Below are 19,172 nucleotides of genomic sequence, written 5' to 3' on the forward strand. Positions count from 1 at the left end.
CTCTCAAGTGACCAGGCGATCTGGAAGACGAATGCCCACCAATGTCGGGATTTGCAGGAGAGTTGAAGAGGACCTTGACTCTGCAGCTGTGAGGACCAGGCGATGCAGAGGAAGACCAGGAGCCATGCATGAGCTGTACCACATCAGATGTCAAGCGCTGAGGGGTCGTGTCTGGCAGGATAACCACCAACAAGCCGTGGCAAAGGCAACTAACACAGAAGTCAAAGAAGGATGCACTGTCGGGACCAACAAGGTCCAGGGGACCCACCACAAGCAGGAGAGTCAGGGCAGGCCCGTGCAATCGGGAGAGCCCAAAAGAAACAAAGGTGACCCTCAAATTGACCCACTGGCTGGAGGCACTGGAGTCGCGAGAGGACCTCAAGCAGCTCACCAAAGGATGCAGGCCACGATGCAAAACGATGCGGTGTGGCCGAAGGTTCTGGTCACTGGAGATGCTCAAGGTTTGGGCTACTTGGAGCCCAAAGATCTTCTTGGAAGGAAGCCAACAAGCCTTTGCAACTGCAAGTTGACACAGTGCACAGGGATTCGGTTATAGCAGCCCCCATGAGGGATACTGGCCTCAAACTTGGTAAGAGGGCAGGGCAGGCCTTGAGAGCTGAGGAGAACCACCACCTGTGTTGCAGAATCTTCTGGAGTCCAGAGGAGCTCTGGATCAGGCAGACCGGTTGACTTAGTTGCGGCGCCTGCGAATGCAGGGAAGTTACTCCTTCACTTCAAGAGAGATTCCTTCAGGTGTCTTTGATGCCCACAGGCCTTGAAAGGTTCATGTATGGTGCACAGGCACAGATGATGCAGCAGATTAGAAGGGAGATGAAGTCAAGCCGAAACAAAGTCCAGCGAAGTCCAGAGTGCCCAGACGGTAGAAGAAGAAGTGGTGTCTCATCTGAATTTTGTTCCACAACAAATCTAGGGAACCACCCACAGGTAAGCCCTTAAATACCCTAACGAAAGGGTTGGGATGATACAGGGGACCCTCCCGGGGGAGGGTTCTGGACAGGGGGGATGTTACTCCCATGTCCTTTGTCAAGTTTCGCACCAGAGCGGGAGCCAACGGCTCTCAGAGCTGGTTTGAACTTGACAACGCATTGGTACACCAGATGTGCCCCTCATGCAGACTGATTGACACTGGCAAGCGCACCAACCCTGCCCAAATACACTAAATCCTGTCTGGGAGGTGGTCACACCTCTCTGTGACCGGATTCCTATTGTTCAGCCTTTTCCTGCCCGAGCTTGGCTCAGCAGCAACAGTGCAGAATCATGTCTCTGGTCGGCAGCAACCATTTTGTGCTGTCTGGGTCTAGAAGGCTGGTACCGGGAACACTGAGAGCCTAACAGAGGGCTCTTCCAGTGCTTGGAATCATACCTCCATATGATTACAACATGTTTGATACCAAACGTGAAAGGATTTGTCGCAGCCAGTTCCGAGATGGTCATTGCGTAACTATATAGTATAAGGCTGCTTCATTTAAAACCCGGGAGAATGGACTCCGTAGGCTGTAGGGGTGTCCTGCTTATGCAGGGGCACCCTCACACCTAGAACCAAGCACCCTGACTTCAGGATTGATAAGGTCTGTTATAGGGGTGACTGATAGGTTTTAAGTGCAGTGACCCTTAATATAGGAAACCTATATCTTTTGTAAGTGGTGGTAGCACCAGCTTACACAGGCTGCAATGGCAGGCCTGTAGTTCCATTTTTAATGGTTTCCCATAGGTGGCATAATGCATGGTTCAGCCCTTGGGGAACCTCTGGGGTGCCTATGCCCTGGGTACCTTAGTACCATATACTAGGGACTGATAAGGGTATCCCAGTATCCAATCTGCGATGTACCTAATTACTGAATGTAGGAGGGTGGCTCTGTATATACTATACCAAAGTGTGGTATAGTGTGCACAGAGTCCAGTGGCACCCAAAAGGCAGGCAGAGGTAAAGTAGAAAGCACCTCACTCTCTATTTGTGGTAGTGTGGTCGAGCAGTAAGGCTTTATCAGAGGTCAGTGTTAAGCATTTGTTATACACACTCAGTCAGCAAATGAATTAACACACTCAAAGATTGAACTTCATACCAATTGTTTTTAGGTTTAAATCGTTTTTATTGAAGAGTGTCAAGAGTGGCATTAGCATTTGGCGCCTACAACCCAACGGGCCGGCAAATGTCACAAAGTGATAGCAGCACGGTAGCAGCGTTGGGGACACATCGAACAGTATGAGCTCTAACACAGCATGTCGCCTACAACCCTTCTGGGCCGGCCGCGTTTCTAACCAGGAGGATAAGGACACACTCACTCCCACGTAGCCTCTGCCTGAGGACTGTGCCTGCATGGGAAGCCTATAGTATAGAATAAGGGAGACCCCCTTCCTGAAATCATTGGCCCAAGAGGTTGCAACGCTAGAAGGCCCATGCGCTATGCCGAGTAGGGGGCTCGCCGGCTCCGCTGTCCCCCCGGAGCAGCCGCTCCTGACACTCAAATAGAGAAGAGACCCCCCCCCAACTCCCACACCCCCCCAACCCTCCCTCCGTCCAGTGCGTATGTAGGATCTCCCCGTCTCCTTCTGTCGCCTCCTCCCTCCAGGTCCCGGCTCTGCGTCCATTCCGAAGGCCTAATCTTCCGGCGAGGTGAGCCGCAGGAGCCGGAGGTATCTCGGGCATGTCAGCTCTCGAAACTCCGCAACCAGTAGAGACTGAAACGGCTGCCAAATCTCCGGGAACTGCTCCACATCCCCCGCCACTGTAAGTGACATCTTCTCCATGCCCAAAACATGCCACAGTCTGTGGAGCCAACCCGTAACCGTGGGGAGTGTCGTGGTGCGCCAGTGTGCTAGGATGTTCTGTATCGCTGATCCTAATGCGATGGCTATCTGCCTACCTCTGCGGGATTTCAACGGGTACATCAGGCTGTTCGGGAGGCCCAATAAGACATAGGCGGGGAAACGTGGCAGCTCAATACTGAAATGACGGTCAACCTCGTCTATCACCTCTTTCCAGTAGGAACCCAGGAGCGGGCAATCCCACAGAATGTGTGTCAATGTACCCACTCGTCCACACCCCCTCCAACAGCTGGCATCTTTACTGTGGTCCATGTCGTGTATGCGTTCCGGGGTATAATACCAATATGTGGAGACTTTCGTGAGGGTTTCAGTGAGGCCCGTGTGGTATGCCGAGTGTCTGGATCTATATGCTACTTGGTCCCACTCTTTAGTGCTCAAGGGCCTTCCCAACTCTCTCTCCCATCGTTCCCTCCCTGGGTTGTGATAGTGCGAGGCGGGAAGCTGGAGGAATCGATGCAGGTCAGTTATGAGCTTTGCTTCGGTCGTGCGGAATAGGAGCCAGCGTTCGTAGGGAAGGAGTCTCCGATTCGCCGTTTCCCGCACCTGAGGATTCATGGCCCAGTGGCGAACCTGCAAATAGCGTAGCCTCTCGGTCTCCGGAAAAGTGTATTCCTGTCGGAAGAGCGTGAAGGGGATAACCCCCTCCGGATCATACATGTGGCATAGGGCCCTGCAGCCCGCCTCACGCCAGTGACCAAAGGCTCTTCCGTCCATGCCCGGGGTGAAGTCGGGGTTATCCATCAAGGGAGTTAGCGGCGATGGGAAGGTCGTCAGACCGTGCAGGGCATAGGTAGCATCCCATACACGCAACGGTACCCTTGTGATATAAGAGGCGTAGAGGTTTGCCGGTCGGTGAGCCCTACGCAAGAACGGTATTTCCTGTAGTGGGCGACCGGCCACCGCCTGATCCTGGAAGAGCCAGTGCTTGTCCGATTCCCATCTGCTCCATTCTACCAGGTACCGTAGTTGTGCCGCTTGATAGTACTTACGGAGATCCGGAATTCCCAGACCCCCCGCCTCCGGCGCCAACATTGAGAGAGCTCTCCTCATCCTAGGCCGCTTGCCCTGCCAAATAAAACGCCCCATGTCTGATTGCATCTGCCGAAGCCAGCCGACTGGCGGCTGCACTGGGAGTGCTCGGAACAGGTATAGTATCTGGGGCAGGATCGTCATTTTGACGGCCGCAATTTTACCTAGCAACGAGAGGGTGCCGCGGCCCCATCGGCCCATCTCCTCCCGGACCTTCCTGCCCAAGGCAAGGTAATTAGCCGCCACCATCGCAGGGACCGTGGGGGCCAGTTGGATCCCCAAATACGGCACCAGGTCCGTTGACCAGACTATCGGGAACCGGTCCCGCAGGTGGGTGCGAGTTGCCGATGTAAGAGACAGGTCCAATGCCACCGACTTCCCCACGTTCATCTTAAAGCCCGCCACCTCCGCTAAGGCGGTCAGCTCTGCAATACTGGCCGGGAGGGCCTGAAGCGGGTCCTCCAGGGACAAGATGACATCGTCAGCATACAGGCTAATAGCGTGGATAAAGCCCCCAAACTTCACCCCTCTCACAGCTGGGTTGTCACGTACCCGTTGAGCAAAAGGCTCCATGTACAGAGCGAAGAGGAGAGGGGACAACGGGCATCCCTGCCTCGTTCCTCTCTCGATGGCAAAGCTCCCGGAGCTGTAACCGTTCACCCGTACCACCGCCGTTGGGAATTTATAGCAATTGAGGATCTGGCGTCGGAACCGGTCCCCCAGCCCCGCCTTCAATAACACCCGCTCCAAGTACGGCCAGTGGACTCGGTCGAACGCCTTTTCGGCGTCTATCGAGAGAAGCATCCTCTCCCCCGGGATCCGAGACGCCTTCTCTATAAGATGAACAATCCTCTTGGTATTGTCCACCGTCTGCCGACCCGGGACGAAGCCCGCCTGGTCCGAGTCCAGGAGTCCCGGTAAGTGAGGGGCCAATCGGGACGCCAGGATCCCGGTATATTGTTTAAGATCTATATTTAGAAGAGAAATTAGCCGATAGGACCCACACTGCGCCCGATCCTTCCCCGGCTTGGGAATGACCGTGAGGGAGGCCCGCAGCAGGTCCGGTGGGATGGCGCCCGGCTCCGAGAACGAGTTAAAAAGGCACGCGAGGAGTGGGGCCAGCAACCCGCAGAACGTTTTATAGAAAAGGGGCGTATAACCGTCCGGCCCAGGAGATTTGCCGTGCTTGAGGTTGGCAATGGCGGAGATCACTTCCTCCACCCGTATGTCCCGGGCTAGATCCACCGCTTGGGTAGGGGACAAGGAAGGCAGTGAAACCGAGTCTAGGTACTTCATCATCGCGGATTCGTCCGGGGGTCCCCGGTGTAGAGATCAGCGTAGAACCTCCGAAAAGTCTCTGCTATCTGCGCATCATCCGTGACCAACCGACCCGCAGGGTCGGAGATTTCTTTCACTATCTGTTTCTGTCGGGCCACCCGAAGTCTAGTCGCCAACAGCCGCCCGCATTTGTCCCCCCCTGTGTAATATGCGTGCCGTAGACGCAAGGCCGCGTATTCGGCGCGGTCCATATCTAAGGCTGTCAGGAGTTTCCTCGCCGCCTTAAGCTGGCGCCATATCCTAGGAGCGCCTGTTCTACAGTGCATCTGTTCTAGCTCCCGTACCCTTTGAGTGAGTTCTTCCCGCTTATGCCGCCGGTCCTTGTTGTCCGCCGACGAGATAGCAATAAACTCCCCCCGGAGTACCGCCTTCAAAGCAGCCCAGTGGGTCGCTCGAGATGTGTCCAACTCATCATTATGGGATTGATATTCCCGAATCTTGTTGGAAATATCTGAGACGACCGCTCGCCTGTGTAGTAAGGCGTCACGCAGACGCCACACCCGTGGGGGGCAGGAAACCGGCGGTAGGCTAAGCGTAGCGCTAACCGGGGCGTGATCCGACAAGGAGATCACCCCCATCTCCGACCCGGTGGCCAGGGCGCGAACTGGCCCAGTGACCAGTAGGTGGTCCAGTCTCGCTTAAGTTTTGTGTGCGTGGGAATAGTATGAGTACTCCCGCTCCGTGGGGTGCTGGCTGCGCCATAGATCATGAAGGTCCATGTCGGACAGGTGTACCTTGCACCCGGCCGAGAATTCACTGGCCTGAGGTGAACGGTGTGCTGATCTGTCAAGCTCCGAGCTAAAGACCATATTAAAGTCCCCCCCTATTATAATGTGCCTGTCTGGTGTGGCCGTGATCTCCCCCAGCGCCGCGCGGAGAAAGCGCTCCTGTTGATCGTTCGGGCTATAGAGGGATCGTATCGTGAAGTGAAAATCCCCCACTCTACACCGGTATGCCAACAGCCGGCCTTTTTGTTCCGCTACTTTGTGGAGGACCTCTCCCCTAAACCTCCTAGCTACCAGGATCGCAACCCCCGCTGTCTTAGTATTGCCTGATGAGAAGAATTGTGTCGGGAATTTATGTGAACGCAGTCTGTGGCAATCTCTGGGCAGGAGGTGAGTCTCCTGGAGGAGACATATATCAGCCTGGGTGCCTTCTAACAGGGACAGTACCGCGCGCCATTTCACAGGGTTATTGAGGCCCCGGACGTTAAGCGTCACAATCTTAAGAGTCACTGGAGGCACGTTGAGAAACTATAGGGATAGCATAGGTCACCTGTGGGCCAAGCAGCCGTGTCGCAAAGGCCCTCTCTGCGGCTTGTGATCCGCTAACGCACTGGACTCCCTCCCTTCCCTCCCTGGACCCCCCCCGACCCACCCCACCCCCGGACCCCCATCCCTCCCTCCCTCCTCCCGCTCCCCCTCAGAACACCCCGAAACTACCCCCAAACCCCAACCAAAACAACCCCCCAACACCCCTGAATCCCCCTCCTCTCCCTCTCCACCCCCAGTACCAAACCCCATCCCTCAATAGTCCAAGTCGAGTTCCCGAGGGAACCAGTCTATGGAGAAGTTCCGAAGTGGACGTCCAGCCACTGCCCCCTCCCCGCGACCCCCCACCCCCCCCCAGCCCCCAAACCTGCATTAGTAGGTGGCTATGGTCATCTCCCCCCGGAGCTTCCTTACACCGTCAGCGCAACATCGCCAGAGCCCGTGGTCTCGGCCACCGCCGACACCGCGTCGGCCATACCTGCCCCTCGTGTGGGAGTGTCCGGCCGGGTTCGCCGATCCCGGGATCATCGCCCGGCCACCCGCTGCCATCTGTCCTCTCCAGTGCGCCTCCGGCGTCATGGGACAATGTCCTCCTCCCCAGCGGTGAGGCCCAGGACCCCACATGTTTCCTGAAGGGAGCGTAATTGGTGCAGGGTTCCATTCCATCTGAAAATAAGTCTAAAGGGGTGGCCCCAGGCGTAAGGCGTTCGGTGTTCTCTCAGGAAGTCGGTGGCTACCTTAAATGTCTTCTGTTTCTGGAGCGTGATGGCCGATAAGTCCTGATATAATGCCACCGAGTGTCCCCGGAAAGTCAGGGCCTGCCGCTTCCGAGCCTCCGCCATGATACGCTCCTTGAGCGGGTAGTCCGGGAGGTAAGCCAGAATGTCCGGGGGAGGCATGGATGCTCTCCGCGGTGCTCCTACTCTGTGCGCCCTGTCTATGCGGATGGGAAAGTCCTCCGGTTCCCCCAGAACCTCTCGGAACAGGCCTCTCAAGTAGCCTGCCAAGTCTGTACCCTCCTCTGCAGATGGGACTCCGCGAACCCGTATGTTGTTTCGCCGAGACCTATTCTCAAGGTCCTCGGCATGTGCTTGAAGGTCAATCTGCTGATCTCTGAGTCTCAGCACCTCCTGTTGGAGTTGTTCAACCTCCTCGTCCCTCCGTTGGCCTGCTGCTTCCGCCGTAGCCACCTGTTCGCCCAATCCGTCCACCTCTCGGCGGATCTCCCGTACTTCCCCGGTTACTTCTTTCTTTAGAGTTTGGAAATCCTCCCGCAGGGATCCGAAGAGGGACTCCATAAAGGACCTGGTGAGTGGGGGTTCTCCCCCGTTGGGGTCCGGGGCACTCCCGGAGGCGTGGGGCGACTGCTGCCCTCTGTCCACTCTCTGCGGGTGGCGGTTCAACAGTTCGGGGAGGGTGCGTTCTCCTTTCTTCCCTCCTTTACTGCCTGCCATGTCCGCGCCGCTAGGCCCCTGCCGGGGTCCCTGCTCCGGCTCCGCGCGTCTGCGTGTTCTCCACCCACTCCTACTCTGCCGTCCACGTGGCCTTCTCCTCTTCCTAGCGTGGGTGCTGCGCTTCAGGCCCCGTCCCCCGGCCGTTGGAGGCACTCTATGCTGTGGACCAGCTCCCCCTCGGCGGCCTCCTCCCGACCCGGCGCGTGGGGGAGCCCGGCTGTTGCAGAGTCCAGGCCTTCTACTCCTCCAGTCTAACTTGTCCACCGGGCCGCCCCGGCTCGTGCTCCACTCTGTGTTCCTCTGCTCTCGCCGGGGCCTACCGAGGTCGGGGGGGGATGGAAAGGAAAACGGGGGCCACCAGACCGCTCCTGCCCGTCCTCCGCAGTGCACCGTATCACGGTCCGTCCGCCGCCGCCGCCCGTGTGGAGGGGTGTAGTCCCAGCAGCCCCGCTCTGTCGGGTCCGCTGGCTGCTCCGGGGAAGGCCGCCGTCCTGAAGGCTACTTGCCTGCCGCCCTCTGGGCGCTGGCCGTTGCTGCTCTGCACCTCACCGGTGCACCCCACTGCCTCTCGGGTTCCGCCGCGACCTTAGGGCTCTGTGGTCCGGCCGCCGCTCCACGTGCGGTCGTCCTCGTGGCAAGCCCAGATCTGAGCGCGCGGCCAGCGATGTCAGCTCGCCCCTTGATGTGCCGCTGTTGGTGTGCTCTCCTCACCCGGCCAGTGCTGCCCTCCTCTGTCCGGCGTCGGCGGGCCTCATCCCGAAGCTGGAGGCCGCGTCGCCGGGATCGGCGCTCCCGTAGTCTCGCGGCCGGGCACACTCTCCCGGGGCCCGGCCTGAAGCTCCGCCTCCCTTCGTTGATGCCGTCTCTGCCGTCCGGCGGGCGCCGCGTACATGTGTCGCGCCCTCCGGTTCCACCAAACAGCCTCCTTTCGTGCTCCGACGGCTCCCCTGCGCGTTCTCCCAGAGCATTGGGGGGAGAATCTGCGATTTAACTAGGTCCGGGGGCCTCGAGGAGCGGGAGCCGGTCGAGAAGACGTCCGCTCACCCCGCCATCTTGGCCACGCCCCCCAGACCAATTGTTTTTGTATAAAAATATTCTTTTAGTTATTTTATTTTCTAGAACCAAGCAAGCCTGGCACAGGTAAGCAATACATACTTTACAGCAGTAATGCAGTTTGTAGATGGTTTGAATTGCATTTGTAAATGCACTTTGATTTGATTACAATAGTGTTACGGATAATGCAATGCTTTTCAGCATACAGTATATATACTTTGTATAGGATATTTAGTAAAGTTACAGGTAAGTTATTTTTTAGATTACTTCTCTTACACAGTGCAGTATGCCTGGATACTGCACTGGGACATTTACTGTAAACAGGTAAGTAAAATCGTTTTAGTTAGTTAGTACAATTCAAAAGAATTTATTTAGGTTTTCCACCTCCATACTTAACTCCTTCCGTGCTCATGACGGAACCACGCCGTCATGAGCCACGGTTGCCGTGTGCTCATGACGGAGTGGTTCCGTCATGCTGCGGCCGTTGGCGGCCGCGCCGCCCACGCGGCGCTAATTCCCCACCTGTGCGGGCGATTAGCGCTGTGGGCGGAGTCATGACGGAACCACTCCGTCATGAGCACAGCCCAGCCGCAGCGAAGGGGTTAAAAACTTTTAATAGAAAAACAGTTAATGTTATCCTATGGAGGAAAATAGTATTATAGGTTTAAAGGTAAGTAATTTGTTGTGGGAGCTGGTGTTCTGGGGTTAGACTCAGGGGTCCACCAGGGTCAAGGATGCACTCTAGTTACACCCTCAGCGGCACTAGGGCGGCGGGGTGCAGAGTGCTGAGGCCCAATGTTATCCATCAGGGATAGGGGGGGCTCCGGTTGGTGGGTGCTGATGAGCAGGCCACTGGGTTGTGGGAGCAAAGCTCCTGGACTTAGGCTCAGGGCAAATGGGAGTATAGGTCGGCGCAAAAGATCCACCCTCAGCGGCACTGGGGCGGCCAGTTGCAGAGTGCTATTTTGGAGTCTGAAGCCCTGTAGCTTTCAAAGGGTATTCTCCGGTTTACAAAAACACTGCAAGCTTCGGGGACGAAGGTCTTCTGGGTGCGACCACCACTTGGAAAGGTAAGTTGGGATCTTGGAGGTTGGTTAGGGGGTTCTTACAGTTGGAGACTGCAGGCATCGGCTTGAGGCTTGAGGCAGGTCAGGGGTCACCGGATCTCGGGTCAGGATCACTGGGGGGACCTCCTCTTGGTGTTGGGCCACTCGAACTCGAACTGGGGGCGTCGGGTGCAGGGTGGTGCAGTCCCGCAGATTCTTGCGGAACAGGAGTCTGTTGTTTGAACAAATTCGGTGTTCACAGGAGACAGAGTCTTTGGAATTGAAGGCAGGCAGGTCCTACGGGTTTCTTGAGGTTGCTGGCGGCAGGACACAGCGGGATTTTGAAGTAGCAGGTTCGAGGTGGGGACAGACCAGTAGAGCTGGGGCCAAGTTAGTGGGAGTAGTCCTCTTGTTAGCTTTGGCACGGCTGTTCGGTCTTTCTTCTTCATTTCTTCTTGTAGGTTCTTGTCTGAGGAAGCAAGGTTCAGGGGTTCCCCTAAATACTAGATTTAGGGGTGTTACAGGTAGGTAAAAAGGTTGGGACCAACGGGTCCCTTCCCTGGGGTGGGTACACCCCCTATTTTGCCACCCTCCAGTGGGAAGGGGGCATAAGCCTTTGCCTGGTTGACTGAGTTCCCCCATCTGCAAGATGGCGGGGACTGAGAGTTGTGCATCACCTCGACTCCCCCACCTATGGGGTGGAGTTGGCAGAGGTGAGCACACCTCTCTTCCTCACTTGTTTTTCCTGCCAGTTCTCCCGCCCAAAGTTGGGGTCAGAACCAGTGGGGACCAGTTGCTGAAAGCAGCAAGTAGCCTGGGAAAGCTCACAAAGGTGGCAAGCCTTTGAAGCTTCCCCTTCGTGAACTCTGCCCATCCTGGGGGAGAAGGCTTGGTACCTTGTCCCAGGATGTGCATTGTTTCAGGCCCCCGAGAGCAGCAGGTTCTCGACCCAGGGGTCCAGAAACATGTCCACTGAGCCCGGACACTAGTGGTAGGTGGTTTTCAGGGGGCATCTCTAAGATGCCCTCTGCGTGCATTTTTCATTAAATCCCACACTGGCATCAGTTTAATGTGCTGAGAATTTTGACACCAAACTTCTCAGTTTTCAGTGTTGCGATTATGGCGCTGTGGAGTTCGTAATGACAAACTCCCAGCACCATATATTCTTAATGGCAGCACTGCACTTACAATGTCTAAGAATGGACTTAGATACTGTAGGGGTACAGGGTTCATGCACCTGTACCCTCACCACTGGGATAGTGCACCCAGCTAGAGGAGTGACTGATCTATGTCAGGACCGTGGGTTGTAGGCATGGCACACAGGGATGTGTGCCATGTCAACTCTTCACTTTGCTCTGCACCAAGACACGCAGCCTGCAAAGGCAGTTTGTGTGTGTAAAGGTACAGGGCCTCTAAAGGTTACACAATACGTGCTGCAGTCCTTACAGGTCTTCCCTGGTCACAGTGCGATACCAATTGGGTGTGGGTTAGTTTTGGGGAAAGAACACAGGCCCTGGGAACCTGATTAGCAGGGACCCAGGGCACATCAAGTCAAAAGTGTAGTATGGCAAAAAGTGTGGGTTACTGCAACAGAAACCCAGCTTCTCACTCTGAACATAACAATGTAAGGGAGAAAGCAGATAGACTGGGGTCCTGAATAGCAGGATCCCAGTCAGACTAGTCAATAACAGCTTAGCACCAGGACAAATGTGGGGGAAACCATAAAAGCAGATCCTACTTTCCTACATAAAGTTAAAAGGCTTACATGCAGGGCATTTTGAATGAGGCCCTAAGTGATTAAACTGTTTCAACTTAAGTTTCTAGCAGGCAAAGCTGTCTCAGTGCAGGGCAATAAACTATGAAATATTCTTCCTCCACGTGCACCGTAGAATGTGGACACTCTTCAGAGATCTGAAGGAAGCCTCAAAACCCACTGCCAGAGGGCACACAAACATATATTATTGAGACTTCACAATTAGTTTAATGCTTTAGGCAGTTGGCGTGATCAAAGTGTTTGGAATCTTTGTCATTTTGTATTTATTTTAATTTTTTTCACAGGAACATTTCAATACAACATAATGACAAGATATTGAGAGAGAAGGATCGCCCTACTTGTGAGCACTAGCATGGTTCTGTTTTTTCAATGTCTATGTGGCGGCTACCCTAAAGGAAACTGAGCTTAGACCTTCTTGATCTGAATCTCTGCTGGGGTCTGCAGGTTCCTCATTTTCAATAGTCGAGTGGAACTGTGCTCCACGAAAACACAGCACTAGCATGCAAAACATCCTTGTCACCCTAGGTGTCACCATTGTCCTGCAGACATATTTAACCTCCAGCACCAAATGTGTCCCTTCTTCAAACAATGTGCTGTCATAGTAGGAAAGGACAGTAATTATTTATTGGCTATATTTGTTTTATTAATTAACTTAAGTGAGTCCGTAGAATTGTCCTTGAGCCAATACACTCACTGCATGTGGCAATATGGATGTGTGATAATATGACTCAAAACAACAATACTAAATATACCACACTCCAATTGTTTATGCAAGTTAATGTCCTTGGGTATGATCCTCCTTCATGGGACTACAACCCCAATGCCCCTTTACCAGTCCTTCTCAGGATGCCCCTCTCTGGTTGGTTCTGCCCTTATGGAAATCAGGTAAAGCTCAGTCAAGCTCAGGCGCAGTCTTTTTGTTTCACACCGCCAAATGCACCCTCAGTTCAAGATCTTTCTTAATCTTATACCCTTTTGGTGTATCAAGTAGGTAATTGTCCATTCCTCTTTTCTCTTGTGAAGTCCGGGAAGCCTCTCTGTGCATCTGATGCAGGGCACCAGTAGGCAAAGATCTCCTAAGGCCTCCAGTTAGGTCAGGCACATGCTGGGTTGCTCTATGCGCCCTCTTTTCATGTCTTCTCAGTCTTACGATTCTCTGGCTGTCTCGGTGGTGTAGACCCACCTGGTCTGATGGCAGTTGTAGCCTCAATTGAGCCAATAGTGATTACAAAAGTTGCAACCCTGACCGGTCCAAAGGAAGATGCCTCCCTGATCGGGCCTACGACAATCCAGGCAGTTACAGCCCCTCACTGGGCCAAAGCTATATCCAGCTCCTATCAGACAACAATAATCATGGTAGTTGCAGCTCCTGACCGGGCCAATGATAGATGCAGTTGAAGTGATTTTTACCAGGAACCTGGGGTGAAGTCCAGGAAGATCTTCTGTCACACGGGTCACTCCAACTCCCCCCTCTGGATAGTCAGCTCCCTCTGGGTAGCGCTCTGTCCCCAGTGACACACAACGCCTCTCACTCTTCCTGCAGGGCTAGGCAGACTCCTTCTGTCTCTCAGCAGGCAGGCATGCTTCTTGGTGTTTCCGGCAGTTCCACAGCTCCACCAGCAGAAAGAGCAGACTTAAGGTGATGTCCTCATACCTCAAGGAGACTAGCTCTCCATCAGACACTAGCCTGATTGCACTGCACTCTGTTGAGTACTCTTTACAACACTCCCTTCCTTGGTTATAAAAGATTTCAAATTGGAACTAAGTGGGTTTGCTTGGGGTTCAATGTTTATGCACTTCTTCTAGATCGGGGTGAATCCACTGTCTCAAATTTTAGATCTGGTTTGGTGTGGTTCTTCTTTCAAGTGTCCTCTTGAGGCTGCTCTTCGGACAAAGCCTTTTTGTAAAGGGATGCTTCTTATAGCCGATAACTCTGGGGCTGTCTCCAACTTGGAGCACTCACCACACACACTCACAATGAAGTTTCTGCAACTGGCTGTCAACTGAAGTAGTAATAAGGAACAGATAAAAAAAGGCATGCCTGTCCTAGAAATGTTGTCACCTCACAAAACAATAAACTCAGGTCCCACCTCTCACCCTCACCATTCACCAAATGGTAGTGCTCAAATACAGCAAAATCACTGCTAATGGCATCTGATGTTCTCTCTTTCCAAGAAACATGGTCATTAATCCCACTAACAATTGACGGCTTCCAAGGTGTCCACCATGTAGCAAAGAAAATAAACATCTTTGGGAGGCCCTCTGGAGGTCTGTCAATATAATTTAATTTGAACTAGAAAATAAAAACCCATTTAATTCCAACTCAAGATGAGATGCTTAAAGCGATCATTCTGGAGAGCACCAAGAAATCTACGTCCCAATTTAAGATCCTCCTGATTAACGTCTACTTCAACAGCTTTTGCTCAGCACGAGCAGCAAGACTGAGCGAGCTGAGACACAATCTGGATCAAATCCTTTGCGTCACGTTAATCATGATATAATAATTTGTGGCGACTTGAATCTGAGACAGCTAGGATTATTTAACACCATTTGTCCACCTCTAAATCCCTTAAGTACTCAAATAAATAATATTTTAAGTAACATGGTCTACAATCTGCACAGATTTTAGCTAACAATTCTGAATCATCAACTCAACTCTTGAAAACCTTCAGAGGGATAAGCACTATGACTATGTTTTTGTCTCGAGAAAACTCATGAATAACCCTGTGAGCTGTAAAGTGCATCCCTCAAATGATAGTGACCACCTGCCTCTTTGCACAATTTTTAATATTAACCTACCTAAACGCAAAGGCCATAAGGTCTGGGTACCTCTTGCAACGATGAAACAGTACATCTAACCAGGAGAATTAATTGTCGCCGTGTCAATCTACGGAACTTAGCATCATGGAAAGTCGCTACTGGGCAGTCTCTGCAGGCACAACGTGGTGAATTTGTATTAACTCACTGGGCTTTCATTACCAGGGGCATCCACCAATCACTGAAAACACCTGAAGGCCTTCGGCGACATCAGTTAAAATCCCGTAATAACAATCAAGTTATTCTGTCTAGCTCACGGCACATTCAAAAGTTGACGAAGGCATGTAAGAAAATCCAGAATAAACAAGCCAAAGCGGAACTTACATTGGAAATCCAAGATGCCAGAAAACAACATAAACGAATGATATGGCAGGAAAAAACCCAGCAGATCGAAAAGGATTGGCAATATGTATACTCAATTATGAGCAAGCAAATCAGGAAGACCTATGGAGGCACATTAAAAACAAAACAAGACAGGAAGTAATAAGGAGTAACTCCATCACTGAAGCTATGTGGTCTTTGCATGTAAAAAAGCTTTAAGTAGTCGATCAACCAGTAGCTTTCCCGCTCAAACATTTAGACCTCGCTGATGACTCAATAGGCCGTGTCTCCATATTTACGACCAACAGTATTTAAAAAGCACTAAGTAAAACAAGATCTTCTGGCGCACCTGGCCCAAATGGTCTCCCGGCCCAACTGTTTAAAGAAGACTTGGCACTATGGCCCGCAATACTCTCCTCATTGTTCCCAATCTGTGCCAAACTCCATCAAGTGCCAGACAGCTGGAGAGGCTCTATATTGTATCCAATTTTTTAAAAGGGCGATAGACACAACCCCACCAACTACCGCCTGATAGCCTTATTGGACATTGAGGCCAAGATCTACGCAGCTGCATTCATAAATGAGCTAGAGACTTGGGCAACAACAAATGCAATAATTCCTTTTTGTCAAACCGGTTTCAGACCCAATTCCTCCACACTGGATAACATAATCACCTTATCCTATCTCGTCCACCAGTCAAAAAGCCAGAAGACAACAGCACTCTACGTGTGCTTAGTGGACTACTCATCTGCATTCGATATGGTGGACAGAGGTATTTTATGGAGAAAACTCCAGGTGTGGGGTATTCCTAGTGGTCTTCTCAACGCCATTATATCATTATATACATCAACTTGGGTGAGGGTCAAGCTGTCAGATATTGTGCTAACCAGGAAGATCAACACTAATCAAGGGCTAAAGCAAAGGTGTGTCCTCGCTCCAATGTTGTTTAATTTATATACGTCAGGCATGTCTCGGGCACTTAAAAACGTTAACTTAATCCCCCCAAAAATAGGCAATACCAAGATCACAAAATTGCAATACGCAGATGACATTGTCCTGCTTGACAACTCAAACATAGGACTCCATAGAGCACTACATTCTCTTCATTCATATAATAGTGCAAACAAGATGATAGTAAATGAATCCAAAACAAAGGTGTTATCCTTCGGAAGGACGCTAAAAAAACAAGTAATAACTGGTCTCTGGGTCCTCTAAAAATCTCAGGAGCTAAATCTTATAATTATCTGGGCACTTGCTGGCACATGCATCAAACTAGGATTTTGCGAGTCCTTAATTGCGAATATTAAGGATTCGCAATTAAGGACTCGCAAAATCCTATGCATGTAGGAATCGCTATAATAATAGCGATTCCTACACATTCCTTATTTGCGAGTGGCAAATTGCGAGTCGCAAAATAAGGAATAGCTTCCTATTCATTCCTATGGGCCTACATGCCCATTGGAATGAATGGGAAATTGCAAGCGCAATTTGCGAGTACCAATAGGTACTTGCAAATTGCGCATACAATTTCAGGGTGCAAGGGTGTCAAAAGGACACCCTGTTGTACCCCTGGAATTGACCTGTGCACATATGTTGCGCACACAAATGCGCTAAGGGCATGTGTGTGCGCAACATGAAACTTTGAAAAATGCACAAAAGTGCTTTTTTCAAAGGTTTTGCAAATTACCATGAAGTTCAACTTCATGGTAATTTGCGCACCCTATTAGCGAAATCGCCAATTTTCTTACTTGAATGCATTGCATTTAAGGAATCTCAATTTGGGACTCCTTAAATGCAATTGCAATTTAAGTAATCGCAATTTAGAAATTACTTAAACTGCGATTTTTGCATTTGGGATGATGCATCCCAAATGCAAAAATACCGGTCGCAAAGGGGCTGATTCTTAGAATCTGTCCCTTTGCGACCGGTTTTTCTTTTGATGCATGTGCCTGTTGGTTCTCTGTGAATGGCGCACCAACAATACACAAGTGCCACTTAAAGGATAAGGCAGCATTAATAATTACTAGACTTTGCCAATTACACACAGCCCTTGAAAGCCCCTGCTTAGACCCAATTAGAAAAGTGCTTTGGGCCGTATTACCTTCTGCATTTGCTTACGGCAGCGAGGCCTTTCCAGCTCAACTCACCAAAACTATTGAAAAACTACACCTAAAAACCTATATAGGAGTGTTCAAACTGCCCCATTACATCAGGGGACCCTTGGTGAGACTTGAATTTGGCCTGGCGGGCATCGCATGGTCTAGCATGGGGTCTTTTTTAAAGTACTTTTATAGATGCACAACAGCGTTGCCAGGTACCTTGAAATTTAGTCTGCAAATAAAAACCACCCGTGGTCCACCTATTTAATGACAGCAGCAGCAACTCTACAAATTGACCTGACTGTTCTAAATACCTTTCAATTACATACACCGCAGTAAAAAGTATAATGAAAAAACAAACTAAACTACTCTCGAAGACCACAGACTTGCAAAACATTAAGTCTACAGCGGCATTAAGAGCCCTGGCTGCATCGTACAACAATGACAGCCAAGTTGGACTTCAGGCACAACCTTATCTTAACTGTACAATAGGGAAAGTTTGCCTGACCCAAATCTTGGCAGCAAGGGTGCTGGCATTACACATTAAAGACTTTAACCCCAACTGGCCACTGCTTTCTAAGATAGTTAAGTGTAGACTTTGCGGCTACAAATCGGAAACATTTTTACTTTTACTATGTAGTTGCTTGACGTTGCTCGACTTCCGGTGATCTCTATTAAAGCCACTCTTTTTAACCCATGGTATAAGAACATATAATCATGCAATGAACTGGACTTTTAGCACTACGGTGCCCCTCAAATTGGCAAGAATAGGCAAATTCTTTAAAGCTGTGCAGGACTTCCTTAAAAATTCACAACAAAGTATTGAGACTCTGGTGAATCGATTACTCTTAGTTTCTGCAAAACGGACATCAGGCATTGTTGGAAATGGCCCTGTTTGCAGGGTTATCCCCAAACTTTTTGCTTCTTCCTCCTTTGTTTTTCCTGACCCGTGGTTATTGGCTATAGGACTCTGGGCACTTTACCACTGCTAATCAGTGCTAAAGTGCATATGCTCTCTGTTAAATTGATATGATGATTAGTTATCCATGATTGGCATATTTGTTTTACCTGTAAGGTCCCTAGTAAAGGGGCACTTAGTGCGCCAGGGCTGGTAATTCAAATGCTACTAGTAGGCCTGCAGCACTGATTGTGCCACCCACATGAGTAGCCCTAAAATGGTGTCTCAGGCCTGCCACCGCAGTGCCTGTTTGCAGTTGCTAACTGCCATGTTGTCCTGGCCAGTGTACACACTTGCCAGGCCTGACCCTTCCCTTTTCTTGCACATTAGACACACCTATGGTAGGCCCAAGGTACCCCCCTGGGCAGGGTGCAGTGTATGTGAAAAGTAGGACATGTACTAGTGTGGGTGACATGTCCTGATAGTGAAATACTGCCATTTTTGTTTTCACTGTTGAAAGGCTATCTTGCCCATAGGCTAGAATGGGGGATGCTGTGTATAATGTTTACCTGCATATCTTCCCATAGGAGCAAGATGGAAAATTGAAATTTGGTATCCCTGAACTCAGAATTTAATAACACATCTTTTAGGGGGGATGGTTTTTAAATTCTGTGTTTGAACATAGCCCTTTTAGAAAGTGGCTATTTTCTTGTTCAACCTTGCTGTGTGCCTCTGCCTGTTTGTGTATTGACTGTCTGGTTTGTGAGTGACAGGGGCTGGGGGTGACTGCAGGAGGCTGGGTGAGTCAGCACTAGGCTGAATAAACCTATCTGCATTTGGAGTGGTGGGAGGAGTTGCACCCGGGTCTGAATAGGGCTGTGCCTGCCTTCCACAATGCTGGCTCCACTTCCTGCTGTGTGCCTGATGGCCCTGCCCCACACTCACAAAGGAAAGAGAGGTGCGCTGGCAGAATGCAACATAAACTGGTTTGGACTGGGTCCAGGACCCCTCACACATGGAGAACAAAGACTTTTGGGGTATAAATACTAGACCTGAAACCCCAGTAAGATTAGACTACTTTTGCAACAAGAGGAATCCCTGCCAAAGACGATCAGCTGAAGAGACTGCCCTTGCTGTGTGTTATGGGGCTGGCCTCCAGTTTGCTGTTACTACTAAGGAAGGGGACAGGGGACTTTGCTGTGTGCTGTGTTCCCCCCACCTGCTT

The sequence above is a fragment of the Triturus cristatus genome, chromosome 8 (genome assembly GCF_964204655.1).
Source record: "Triturus cristatus chromosome 8, aTriCri1.1, whole genome shotgun sequence".
Lineage (NCBI taxonomy): Eukaryota > Metazoa > Chordata > Amphibia > Caudata > Salamandridae > Triturus > Triturus cristatus.